The 12,144-nt window shown below is 44.3% G+C and overlaps 1 protein-coding gene across 4 annotated transcripts in view; it reads right to left on the reverse strand.

Moving 5' to 3' along the window:
* Positions 1–12,144, reverse strand: part of LOC112234140 (kalirin-like) — a 263,265-nt gene that overhangs the window by 45,878 nt on the left and 205,243 nt on the right. The window lies entirely within an intron of this gene.

Consider the following 12,144-nt stretch of genomic DNA (forward strand, 5'->3'; position numbering starts at 1 on the left):
CATGATCCAGCCTCCCCCACTCGTCTCGACCACCCATAGCTTTCTGTCAGCATCATCTGGCGGTTCCTCACTCCCTACATTCTTTCCCCCCCTATTCTAAAGTTTGACAAACTGATCCTCAGTGGTTTTTCATTAAAGAGCTCACTATGATAGCAGGGACTGTAAGACGAGTTTGTCTACATGGGCATGGTAAACACAGATTGTTTCAGGGGCAGAACTCTTAAGACTAAACCTCGTGGGCAATTCTCTTAAAATACCCAGACAGGGTCAGTTTCCCTGACCAATTTTTTTTGTTTATAAGAAAACGGGCTGACAGAGTTCATTGATAAATACACTACCATTCCAAAGTTTGGGGTCACTTGGAAAATGTCCTTGTTTTTGAAAGAAAAGCACATTTTTTGTCCATTAAAATAACATAAAATTTATCAGAAATAAAGTGTAGACATTGTTAATGTTGTAAATGACTATTGTAGCTAGACAGCCCCTTAGAAAACCATTTTGCAATTATGTTAGCACAGCTGAAAACTGTTGTGCTGATTAAAGAAACAATAAAATTGGCATTCTTTAGACTAGTTGAGTATCTGGAGCATCGGGATTTGTGGGTTCGATTACAGGCTCAAAATGGCCAGAAACAAAGATCTTTCTTCTGAAACTAATCGGTCTATTCTTGTTCTGAGAAATGAAGGCTATTCCATGCGAGAAATTGCCAAGAAACTAAAGATATCGTACAATGCTGTGTACTACACACTTCACAGAACAGTGCAAACTGTCTCTAACCAGAACAGAAAGAGGAGTGGGAGGCCCCGTTGCACAACTGAGCAAGAGGACAAGTACATCAGTGTCTAGTTTGAGAAACAGACGCCTCATAAGTCCTCAACTGGCAGCTTCATTAAATAGTACCCGCAAAACATCAGTCTCAACGTCAACAGTGAAGAGGCGACTCCGGGATGCTGGCCTTCTAGGCAGAGTTGCAAAGAAAAAACCATATCTCAGACTGGCCAATAAAAAATATTAAGATGGGCAAAAGAACACAGACACTGGACAAAGGAACTCTGCCTAGAAGGCCAGCATCCCGGAGTCACCTCTTCACTGTTGACATTGACTGGTGTTTTGCGGGTACTATTTAATGAAGCTGCCAGTTGAGGACTCTCTAAGGTGTCTGTTTCTCAACACTGATGTACTTGTCCTCTTGCTCAGTTGTGCACCGGGGCCTCCCACTTTCTATTCTTGGCAAGTTATTTGTTTCTGGCCATTTTGTGTTTCAAATATTTTTATCAAACACACACAAGAATGGTGTATAGGTATACAAGACAGGTATACAATACTTATCTAAACATAAAAGAGCATACAGGAACAACAAGACCCAGAGTTCTGGGTGCAGAACAAATAATACAAAACACGACATATACAAAACAAGGACACGTAGAAAGAAAGAGGGAAGATTTCCCCCTACCCCCCCTTATTCCCCCAACTGCTCGGGTGGCAGGGCCAGCACATAATGCCCAAAGGTAGATTAAAATATTACAATTGAGAGTGCGTTAATAAGTACAAATTCACAGCGCCGACTCGTCCAAGTAGGAGAGGAAAGGCTGCCAGATTTGATCAAATGTTGATAATTTATTGTTCAGAATATATCGAATTCTTTCTAAGTGTACAGTGTTTGCCAATTCACTGAGCCATAATTTGGTAGAGGGCGCTTCCCTCCTTTTCCAAAACAACAAGATTAGTTTTTTTGCCGAGATGAGACCGTACGAGATTAGTTGTTTTTGGGGGTTGGTTAATCCGTTTAGGGACTCAGATACTCCCAGGATTATCAGAAGCGGGTCTGGATCTATTGAAGTCTCCAAAACTACAGAGAGGATCCCAAAAATTCCACACCAATAACCATGCAAGCTAGAGCATAGGGCAAAGCAGTGGAGTAGTGTACCCTGCGTAGCCTGACATTTATCACATGTAGGGGATGTGTCAGGAAATATCCTATGCAGTTTAGTTTTGGAATAGTGTAATCTGTGTAATACCTTGAATTGTATGAGACGATGTCTGGAATTAATGGAGCTTGTGTGGATATACTCCAAGCTCTCTTCCCAGTCTGGTTTCTGGCCATTTTGAGCCTGTAAACGAACCCACAAATGATGATGCTCCAGATACTCAACAAGTCTAAAGGCCAGTTTTTATTGCTTCTTTAAATCAGAACAACAGTTTTCAGCTGTGCTAACATAATTGCAAAAGGGGTTTCTAATGATCAATTAGCCTTTTAAAATTATAAACTTGGATTAGCTAACACAATGTGCCATTGGAACACAGGAGTGATGGTTGCTGATATGGGCCTCTGTACACCTATGTAGATAGCTGGAAATGCCAGATTTTTTATGGACTACAATAGTCATTTACAACATTAACAATGTCTACACTGTATTTCTGATCAATTTGATGTTATTTTAAATGGACAGAAAAAACGTGCTTTTCTTTCAAAAACAAGGACATTTCTAAGTGACTTTGAACGTTAGTGTATGATGGCTGCAGAATCTAATACACACATAGAGATCCTATTAAAATAGTAAAGGGGTTATGTCATAAACCCTCAAAGTTCCAGAATGGGGTGAAAATGGCAGCCATATTAGTCAGGGAGAAATCCCAACCAGTCTAACTGGAATGAAATGAAATGAAATTTTATTTGTTACATACAAATGGTTAGCAGATGTTAATGCGAGTGTAGCGAAATGCTTGTGCTTCTAGTTCCGACAGAGCAGTAATATCTAACAAGTAATCTGACAATTCCACAACAAATACCAGTTTGTACGCCGAGGAACTTACAACTTTCCACCTTCCACTGCTGTCCCTTCGATGTGGATAGGGGGGGTGCTCCAACTGCTGTTTCGTGAAGTCCACGATCAACTCCTTTGTTTTGTTGACATTGAGTGAGAGGTTGTTTTCCTGACACCACACTCCTAGTGCCCTCACCTCCTCCCTGTAGCTTGTCTCATCGTTGTTGGTAATCAAGACTACCACTGTAGTGTCGTCTGCAAACTTGACGATTGAGTTGGAGGCTTGCATGGCCACGCAGTCATGGGTGAACAGGGAGTACAGGAAGGGGCTGAGCATGCACCCTTGTGGGTCCCCAGTGTTGAGGATCAGCGGGGTGGAGAGGTTGTTTCCTACCTTCACCACCTGGGGGGCGGCCCGTCAGGAAGTCCAGGACCCAGTTGCACAAGGCGGGGTCGAGACCCAGGGTCGAGCTTAATGACGAGTTTGGAGGGTACTTTGGTGTTGAACGCTGAGCTGTAGTCGATGAACAGCATTCTTACATAGGTATTCCTCTTGTCCAGGTGAGATAAGGCAGTGTGCAATGTGATGGCGATTGCGTCGTCTGTGGACCTGCCGGGGCGGTATGCAAACTGAAGTGGGTCTAGGGTGGCCGGTAAGGTGGAGGTGATATGCCGGCAACACAGATTTGTACTTATGCAGGAAAATAAAAGGTAAAGCATGCGATATCAGAAATTGTGTCGTGATTACTTTCAACCTACAAAATCGTCATATAATTATAAGGATCAGCCTCCCTGCCCCCAATCCTAACTTTAACCATTAGTGTGGATAATACTAAACTGATTAGTGTCAACAGGCAGGGAACACAACATGTGAATAGTGCCGAGAAGATACCCCCATCATGTATTACAGAGACAGAGCAGAGCTGACACAGTCCTCAACATGGGAACTTTAGCTTTCCCTCTGCACAAAGTTGGGACCTGTGGTTGGTGCCGTATAACAATGCCATTGTCGATAAAGAGCTTTTCAGAAGGATCTGATTTCCATCCTCTTTCCAAAATCAAAACAATCGCCACGTGTTCCAAAGCCAACAGAACATCTGCGAACTCACAAAGTGGTGTGTCTTACAGTGAAACTGTACTCCAAGGAGTTAATTGTACAAAAACAAACAGCCCACAGAAGAATCCCTCGTTAGTATGGTGATAAATACTTGTTACTACATCCAATAACTGTTTTGTGGTGGGCTCCTGGAAACAATCTTGTACGATCAGTTCATTTTATACCGCCGAGCATGATTAACTCTGTCCAACTAGTGGAATAACAGCTGGCAGTAACTTAATTATCATGAATTATGATTGGTACCGGAAGGTTAAAGGAGAGCAAAAGTAGTGCACTATTATAGGGAACTAGGGTGCCATTTGGGAAGGGCCTAAGGAGTATGGTTGAAGCATTATATTCAAACACCACAACAGAGTACCGACAAAACAAATGAAAAGGCCAATGCAGTAAAATGTATCCCAAACAGGACACACTGTACCTCCTATGCTTGACACGGCAAAGAAAACCAACTTTTGTTTGAGACATTACCCAATTTGGAAAACCCCAAAACATTAGGACCGGAGTCAAATCATAAATACAGGACTCTTCCCATGTTAGCGCCACCTCAAGTAATGACTGTAGTTGCAACCTGCTTAAATAACACCGTGAGGAGAACATTTGGCTCCTGCATGTTGTGATGCAGAACGAGAGACACAGGGGGAGAGGGAGAGAGATAGAGCGCGAGAAGGGGAGAGAAAGAGAAGAGAGAGAGAGAGAGAGAGAGAGAGAGAGAGAGAGAGAAAGAGAGCGAGAGCCAGAAAGAGCAAGAGAACACAGTCTGTGTTTAAATAGCAGTTGGTTTCCAGTGTGGCTGTCGGAGCCGTGCCGTCTAAGGGGAACAGGAAATGGTAGTGTCTGAGTTTCCAGAGCTGTGGGGGAACCTGTCCAAGCAGACTGTTTCATCATCATAGGGCTTTTATATAGAAAATAGCTGCTATTTCAGTCACTTCGAGGAGTTTGGGTAAAGTCAGAGGAGAAACAGAGGCAAATAACCCACCAAATGATTATCTACAACACTTGTGACATGCCTTTTTCCAGCTGTTGATTAGTTGAATGAATCATCAACACTTTCCAAGTCAAGCTGTGGTAATCAACTACTGTGTCTGTGAAATCTGGCAATCTTGTTCATCAAAAGGTCATTGCACGCCAAGCAACAGCTCTACAATATGGTAAGATTCAGTGCAAGCATTCCCAATTAATAATCATAACAATACTCAACATCTCCAACAGTTGGATAATGAAAGTACTAAAAGTAAACTAAATCAGGGTCTTCTGAATGCAATGGCTGTTCCAAATACCAGCCTATTTGCTATGGGCCCTGGTCAAAAGTAGTGCACTAACTAAACTCAGAAAAAAAAAAAAAAAACGTCCTCTCACTGTCAACTGCGTTTATTTTCAGCAAACTTAACATGTGTAAATATTTGTAAGAACATAACAAGGTTCGACAACTGAGACATAAACTGAACAAGTTCCACAGACATGTGACTAACAGAAATTGAATAATGTGTCCCTGAACAAAGGGGGGGGTCAAAATCAAAAGTAACAGTCAGTATCTGGTGTGGCCACCAGCTGCATTAAGTACTGCAGTGCATCTCCTCCTCATGGACTGCACCAGATTTGCCAGTTCTTGCTGTGAGAAATTACCCCACTCTTCCACCAAGGCACCTGCAAGTTCTCAGACATTTCTGGGGGGGAATGGCCCTAGCCCTCACCCTCCGATCCAACAGGCCCCAGACGTGCTCAATAGGATTGAGATCTGTGTTCTTCGCTGGCCATGGCAGAACACTGACATTCCTGTCTTAAAGGAAATCACACATAGAACGAGCAGTATGGCTGGTGGCATTGTCATGCTGGAGGGTCATGTCAGGATGAGACTGCAGGAAGGGTACCACATGAGGTAGGAGGATGACTTCCCTGTAACGCATAGCGTTGAGATTGCCTGCAATGACAACTTGCTCAGTCCGATGATGCTGTGACACACCACCCCAGACCATGACGGACTCTCCACTTCCAAATCAATCCCGCTCCAGAGTACAGGCCTCAGTGTAACGCTCATTCCTTCGGCTTATAAATGCAAATCTGACCATTACCCCTGGTGAGACAAAACCGTGACTCGTCAGTGAAGGGCACTTTTTGCCAGTCCTGTCTGGTCCAGCGATGGTGGGTTTGCACCCATAGGTAACGTTGTTGTCGGTGATGTCTGGTGAGGACCTATTGCGGACAGTCTGAGCACTGATGGAGGGATTGTGCGTTCTTGGTGTAACTCGGGCAGTTGTTGTTGCCATCCTGTACCTGTCCCGCAGGTGTGATGTTCGGAAGTACCGATCCTGTGCAGGTGTTGTTACACGTGATCTGCCACTGCGAGGACGATCAGCTGTCCGTCCTTTCTCCCTGTAGCGCTGTCTTAGGCGTCTCACAGTACGGACATTGCAATTTATTGCCCTGGCCACACCGCCAGTCCTCATGCCTCCTTGCAGCATGCCTAAGTCACATTCACGCAGATTAGCAAGGACCCTGGGCATCTTTCTTTCAGAGTCCGTAGAAAGGTCTCTTTAGTGTCCTACGTTTTCATAACTGTGACATTAATTGCCTACTGTCTGTAAGCTGTTAGTGTTTTAACGACCGTTCCACAGGTGCATGTTCATTAATTGTTTAATGTTCATTGAACAAGCATGGGAAGAAGTATTTAAAACCTTTACAATGAAGATCTGTGAAGTTATTTGGATTTTTACAAATTATATCTGAACGACAGGGTCCTGAAAAAAGGGACGTTTGTTTTTTGCTGAGTTTAGATAAAAGGGTGGGTTGTGGGGCACGGTATATGTATAACCCTGCTTTTGAGAGCCGAGTAGACAGTTTTGACCCCCCACAGAAAATAAAGAGCATTATTTAGAGGTCTCTTTACATCAGATAGCTGCAAAGATTAAACATGGGGCCCTGGATTAAAGTCGTGCACTATATTTGGAATAGCATGCCATTTGGGACATAGATTTGGAGGCTATACGGTAGATAGGAGCTGGCATGACATGTTGGGTCTAAGCTGCAGCAGATGTGACCGGACCCGTCCATCTCATCTCGGCTGCGTCCCAAATAGCCCATACTCTGGGCAAAAGTACTGCACTTTGTAGAGAACAGAGTACCACTTGGGACACAAGCCTTCATCTCATCTCTCCTCGACACCATCTGCAGGGTATTAGGTCACCTCCACCCGGGGAGAGACGGGAACTGTTGCTAAGGGATCTCCAGGTCGGCCAGAGATGCGGCCATGCGAAAGGGTACAGGGTACGCACATTAAACAATGGTCAGGGTCATATTCATTAATGCACACCGTCGCAAAGCATTCTGCAATGGAACCCAAAAAACACGTTTTTAGTACTGGGCAAGTCCCTCCTTGTTTCTGTCCGTTTTCTTCCAATTTTTGTTTATTTTTCAATTATATTATGGTTCATAAGAAAGTCTGGGAGTCCATTGAAGAACAAATGTAACACATAGGCCTATAAGTTATATATAATCGACAGACTGACTGTATTCATACTTAACTGAAATGGAACTAGGCCTATAAGACAATTAAGGTAGACAGGGTATCCATGAGGGGGGAAAATATCAACGCCCTATTATTTGTTTACTCCTGTAGTACTCAGGATGTTTCGGAGACTAGTGTTGACCTCATTTTGAATGTCAGCCGAACGCTGCCTCATAAAGACACACGCCTGTTGCATAGTCATGTCAACACAGCCTCACTCACTCTCCTACAGTCAGGCAATATAAAATTACTTACAGACCTGGGTTCAAATTGAAATCTTGATCATTTCCTTTAGCCTGCCTAGAGAGCAGGCTTTACACCAGGCGCAGTCAACTCAATTCAGTCGGACGATTTCTGTCTCAAGCCGATGGTCGGGGGGCCGAAACATAATTAAAAGAAGTTGTACAAAGCAAATAAGCCCAAAAATAGATTGTATTAGAAAATAACATTTCACACCTTGATTACATTAAAGACAGATTTCCTATAATTCAAAGAAGTCTTGGTGATTTACAGTACTTTATTTTGTTTTTTAGCTAAAACCACAATCCTCTCTGGTTTACATTGTTGGGACTTTTCTAAAATCGGTTCCACAGCAAAAGGCCAGCTTAACCAAGCACAGATGCAGTATTTGAATTGATTTAAAATAGTATTTCGACCAAAGTCTGCGTATACACTCAGTTGAACTAGGTGCATAGCGTAGACCAGACATAAGCCATTATAGGGGTTGATCTTTTGCAACCCTGCCTTGAGCCAGAGCCATAAAAATCCTATAATTCAACACTATTTGATCAGTTTCTCGAAGGAAAATCTTCCCGACCAAGACGGATGTTTTTGTTGTTGTTGTCATCACGTTGCTAGGATACAAAGACCCACTCCAGAGAGATGCAACTGGACCTTCAGAACGTCAGTAAGTCAGTCCGTACTCATCTCACTGAGGCAGTTAACTTAATAGCCTGCTTCCTGTGTCGACTGGCCCAGCCAGCGCTCAGTTTAACCGGCAGTCTGCTCTACTACTGGGACGTGGGGGAAGGAACTCCCTTTCGACACAGCAATGTGCTTCTGCTCCTTTAGCCATCTGACTCTAGCCACATGAACACATCTCGTGTGACTACAATACGACTCCCATGAATGATATTGCCTATGTGGTGACATACGGTATATATATATTTCTCTACTTTTGGTGAATATGTGGAGGCTATATATATACTGCCATGTACAGTTTGGACTCTCGCACGTGTGAGACTTAGACATTAGAATTACAATCTTAAAAAGTTGAAGATCAAGCAAACCATAAAATCAATAGATTTGGCAAAAAAACAGCACAGTAGACATCTGGCAGGACACATTTTAAAATGACAAATGACCCGTAGCCTATCCAAAACCCTCTCTAAATGTCAAAGAAGGTCTTTAAAATGTTCTGAGCTACTTTGGGAGAAAAGCTAGGGTCTGGTTACTTACGCGACTGCTCTCCTTGAAAAGTTTAAAGCTCATCCACTTGGGCATGGTGTCTCTTTGCTCTGCTCTCTCGGTCTGTGCTGCAGAGTTAAGCTCAGTTCAAGCTCTTTCCTTTGATTGGCTGAGCCAGACAGGGAGACAGGCAGTGTGTTATGACCCTGTCGTCTCTACTACTCATAGAAAGCCTGTGGTTGAGGTCTTCACGGGTCCCAACTGGGTACGAAATCCTGTTGTTGACCCTCGACAGAAGGGCTTCCGTTTGATTGTCATTGGGTCTCGGGTCTATCAGTCTATCAACTGTATATACCAGAGACCCGATGACAATCAAACAGGACCCAACACGGACCAGAGGGTCAACGTTCGGGTCGGGTCCAGGTTAATCGGGTCCTACTTGGACCCATGAAGACCTCTAGCACAGGCTTACTATGAGTAGTATAGACGACGGGTCATAACACACTACTGCATGTGTGCACCCAACCAAGGATCAGCAGAGCCTAGAGCATATTTATTTCATGCTAATAAAGGTGAATTTATTGTCTTATAGAAGGCCTAGCCAACATATAAAGACCCATTTGTTAAGCAGAAGAGCATCTTGGGGGGCGGGGGTAGCAGCATGTGTGTGTTGTGGAGAGAGAAAGTGTGTGTCTGAGAGACAGAGGGAGGGTGTGGCATATATTCCTGCAGCACAGCTAAGCCCAAATGGAACCACAGCTGTCCTTCCTGCACACATACAGAGAGAAAGAGATAGAACGAGAGAGAGAGAGAGAGAGAGAGAGAGAGAGAGAGAGAGAGAGAGAGAGACAGAGACAGAGAGACAACCCTCATCTCCCATCCGAGGAGCACGAGGCCAGTCTCATGACTCGTGGAAACAGCGGTGGCGATTGGAGAACAGCTTCATTATATGGTGAGCCGGGGATGAAGGAAGGGGATAATAGATTTGATTTAGTCAACGTACAGTAATGAAGAGAGGCACAGCCTTGGTTTAGGGAGTGAGCCGACAACACATCCTTGTGATGATGTGCAGCATGAGGGACAGAGGACAAACACACCCGTGTTTCCTAGCTGCTTTCTTTGTAATTGTTCGCCATTTATACACTGCACATGAGTTGGAGACAGACGGCAGCAAGACAAGCCCAGGAATGGCAAATGGCACCCTATTCACTATACAGTGCGCTATCTTTGACCAGGGCCCACAGGAAATAGGGTGTCATTTGTGATGCAGACCAGCCGTTCCATCTCCATGCAGGGAGAAAACAAATCCTCCCACAGTGACAGTCACAGCAGGGTGGTCGGGTGGGAGCAGGGATGTCGTGTCTCTCTGCGTCTGTGCAGAATGGCTAACTGTCAGCTTGGACCAGACGACGCTGGAAGGGCTCAGAGAGACCACAAAAGCACCAGGAAAAGAGTCATTTCCAACACAAAAACAGTCTGTGGAAAAATTGACATGGCTCGCCCTGAGGAAAAAATATCAAGAGAGAAAAGAAAAAAACCTGACAGTCAGTCGGTGACACTTGGCGGCTCAAATTAGACCGGGTTTGGTGTTAGGAACTTATTTTTTGGGAATTCTATAGCCAGCCTTCCCTTGGCTATTCATAACAGCATGCAGCATTGGAATATAGCTTAAGGAAATTGCAATGAACTATAAGGGAGATCCAGCACTGAGAAATGTCTTTCTGTTTAAAGCCTTCCAAAGAGCAACAAGACAACCCTCCCACCTTGAGAAGGAATGAAATAATATTGTTTAGTTGCAACATCCTCCACCGAGAGAGAAAGCAACAAACACACTCGGCTGTTCAATAAACTTCCCTCAAATCACACCTATTCATCACAAGCTCAACGAGGATTTGCCTGTCACTCTGTTAGGGCATTTCTAGAGCCCAGTCTATCTTTCTGCTGTGTGTGGCAGAGTGACATTTAGCGCAGGGGCAAAGTGTGGGCGTACTGTGTGAAAAGGTCACAGGGCGTCACAATGGACTGGCCAGGCCACGCTCTCTCTGCATGCGTCCCAACTGGCACCCTATTCCCTATTTAGTCCATCGGGCTCTGGTTAAAAGTAGTGCACTATGTAGGGAATAAGGTACCATTTGGGAGTTTGGGGATGCAGCTTCTCTCTCTCTCTCTCTCTCTTTCGTACACCACTCTCCACCCTCCAGAACAGGGGGGAAAACAGGACCCCAGGCCAAGACACCCAAGCCTGGCTGCTCTTCAAGACAACAGAAGGCTGGAGGACCCAGCTGCAGTGGCGTTGAGCCCAGAGAGAGAGGGAGCGGGTCATAGGGAGGGAAATCTTCCAAAAGTTAAGACAACAACCAGCTTCACAACAACGGTTGAGTTCCTACCCAACTACAATGCAGATAAGGCAGGAGTAAAGCCCTGCCTTATCTCAGCTCACTGGTCACCATGGTAGCACCCACTCGCAGCACGCGCTCCAGCAGGTATATCTCACTGGTCACCCCCAAAGCTAATTCCTCCTTTGATCGTCTTTCCTTCCAGTTCTCTGCTGCCAATGACTGGAACGAACTGCAAAAATCTCTGAAGCTGGAGACTCATATCTCCCTCACCAGCTTTAAGCACCAGCTGTCAGAGCAGCTCACAGATCACTGCACCTGTACATAGCCCATCAGTAAACAGCCCATCTATCTACCTACCTCATCCCCATACAGTATTTATTTATTTATCTTGCTCCTTTGCATCTCAGTATCTCTACTTGCACATTCATCTTCTGCAAATCTACCATTCCAGTGTTTACTTGCTATATTGTAATTACTTCACCACCATGGCCTATTTATTTCCTTACCTTACCTCATTTGCACTCACTGTATATAGACATTTTGTTTTCTTTTGTTCTACTGTATTATTGACTGTATGTTTAGTTTATTCCATGTGTAACTCTGTGTTGTTGTATGTGTCGAATTGCTACGCTTTATCTTGGCCAGGTCACAGTTGCAAATGAGAACTTGTTCTCAACTAGCCTACCTGGTTAAATAAAGGTGAGATAATAAATACATTTGAAAAACACATGACAGATCTTACAACCCCTGGCTAGGTATTTAACATATCAGCTAAAAACATAATAGATAAAGCAATCTGACGCCCGACTGCACAGTCGATGACGTGGAACGCAACCACTGGTTGATTGACGCGATGCAATGTACATGTGCAGGAACTCAACCATATTGTCCATCAGTCATGCGAACTACTGCCGGTAGCTAAATTTAACAACTAATTATTGTGGATGCTGTCACTACTGGCCTACATAGACAACTCAAGGTAAGAGGAATTTTACCCAAACATGTAAATTAGAT

This window comes from Oncorhynchus tshawytscha, linkage group LG03 (assembly GCF_018296145.1).
Source record: "Oncorhynchus tshawytscha isolate Ot180627B linkage group LG03, Otsh_v2.0, whole genome shotgun sequence".
Classification (NCBI taxonomy): domain Eukaryota; kingdom Metazoa; phylum Chordata; class Actinopteri; order Salmoniformes; family Salmonidae; genus Oncorhynchus; species Oncorhynchus tshawytscha.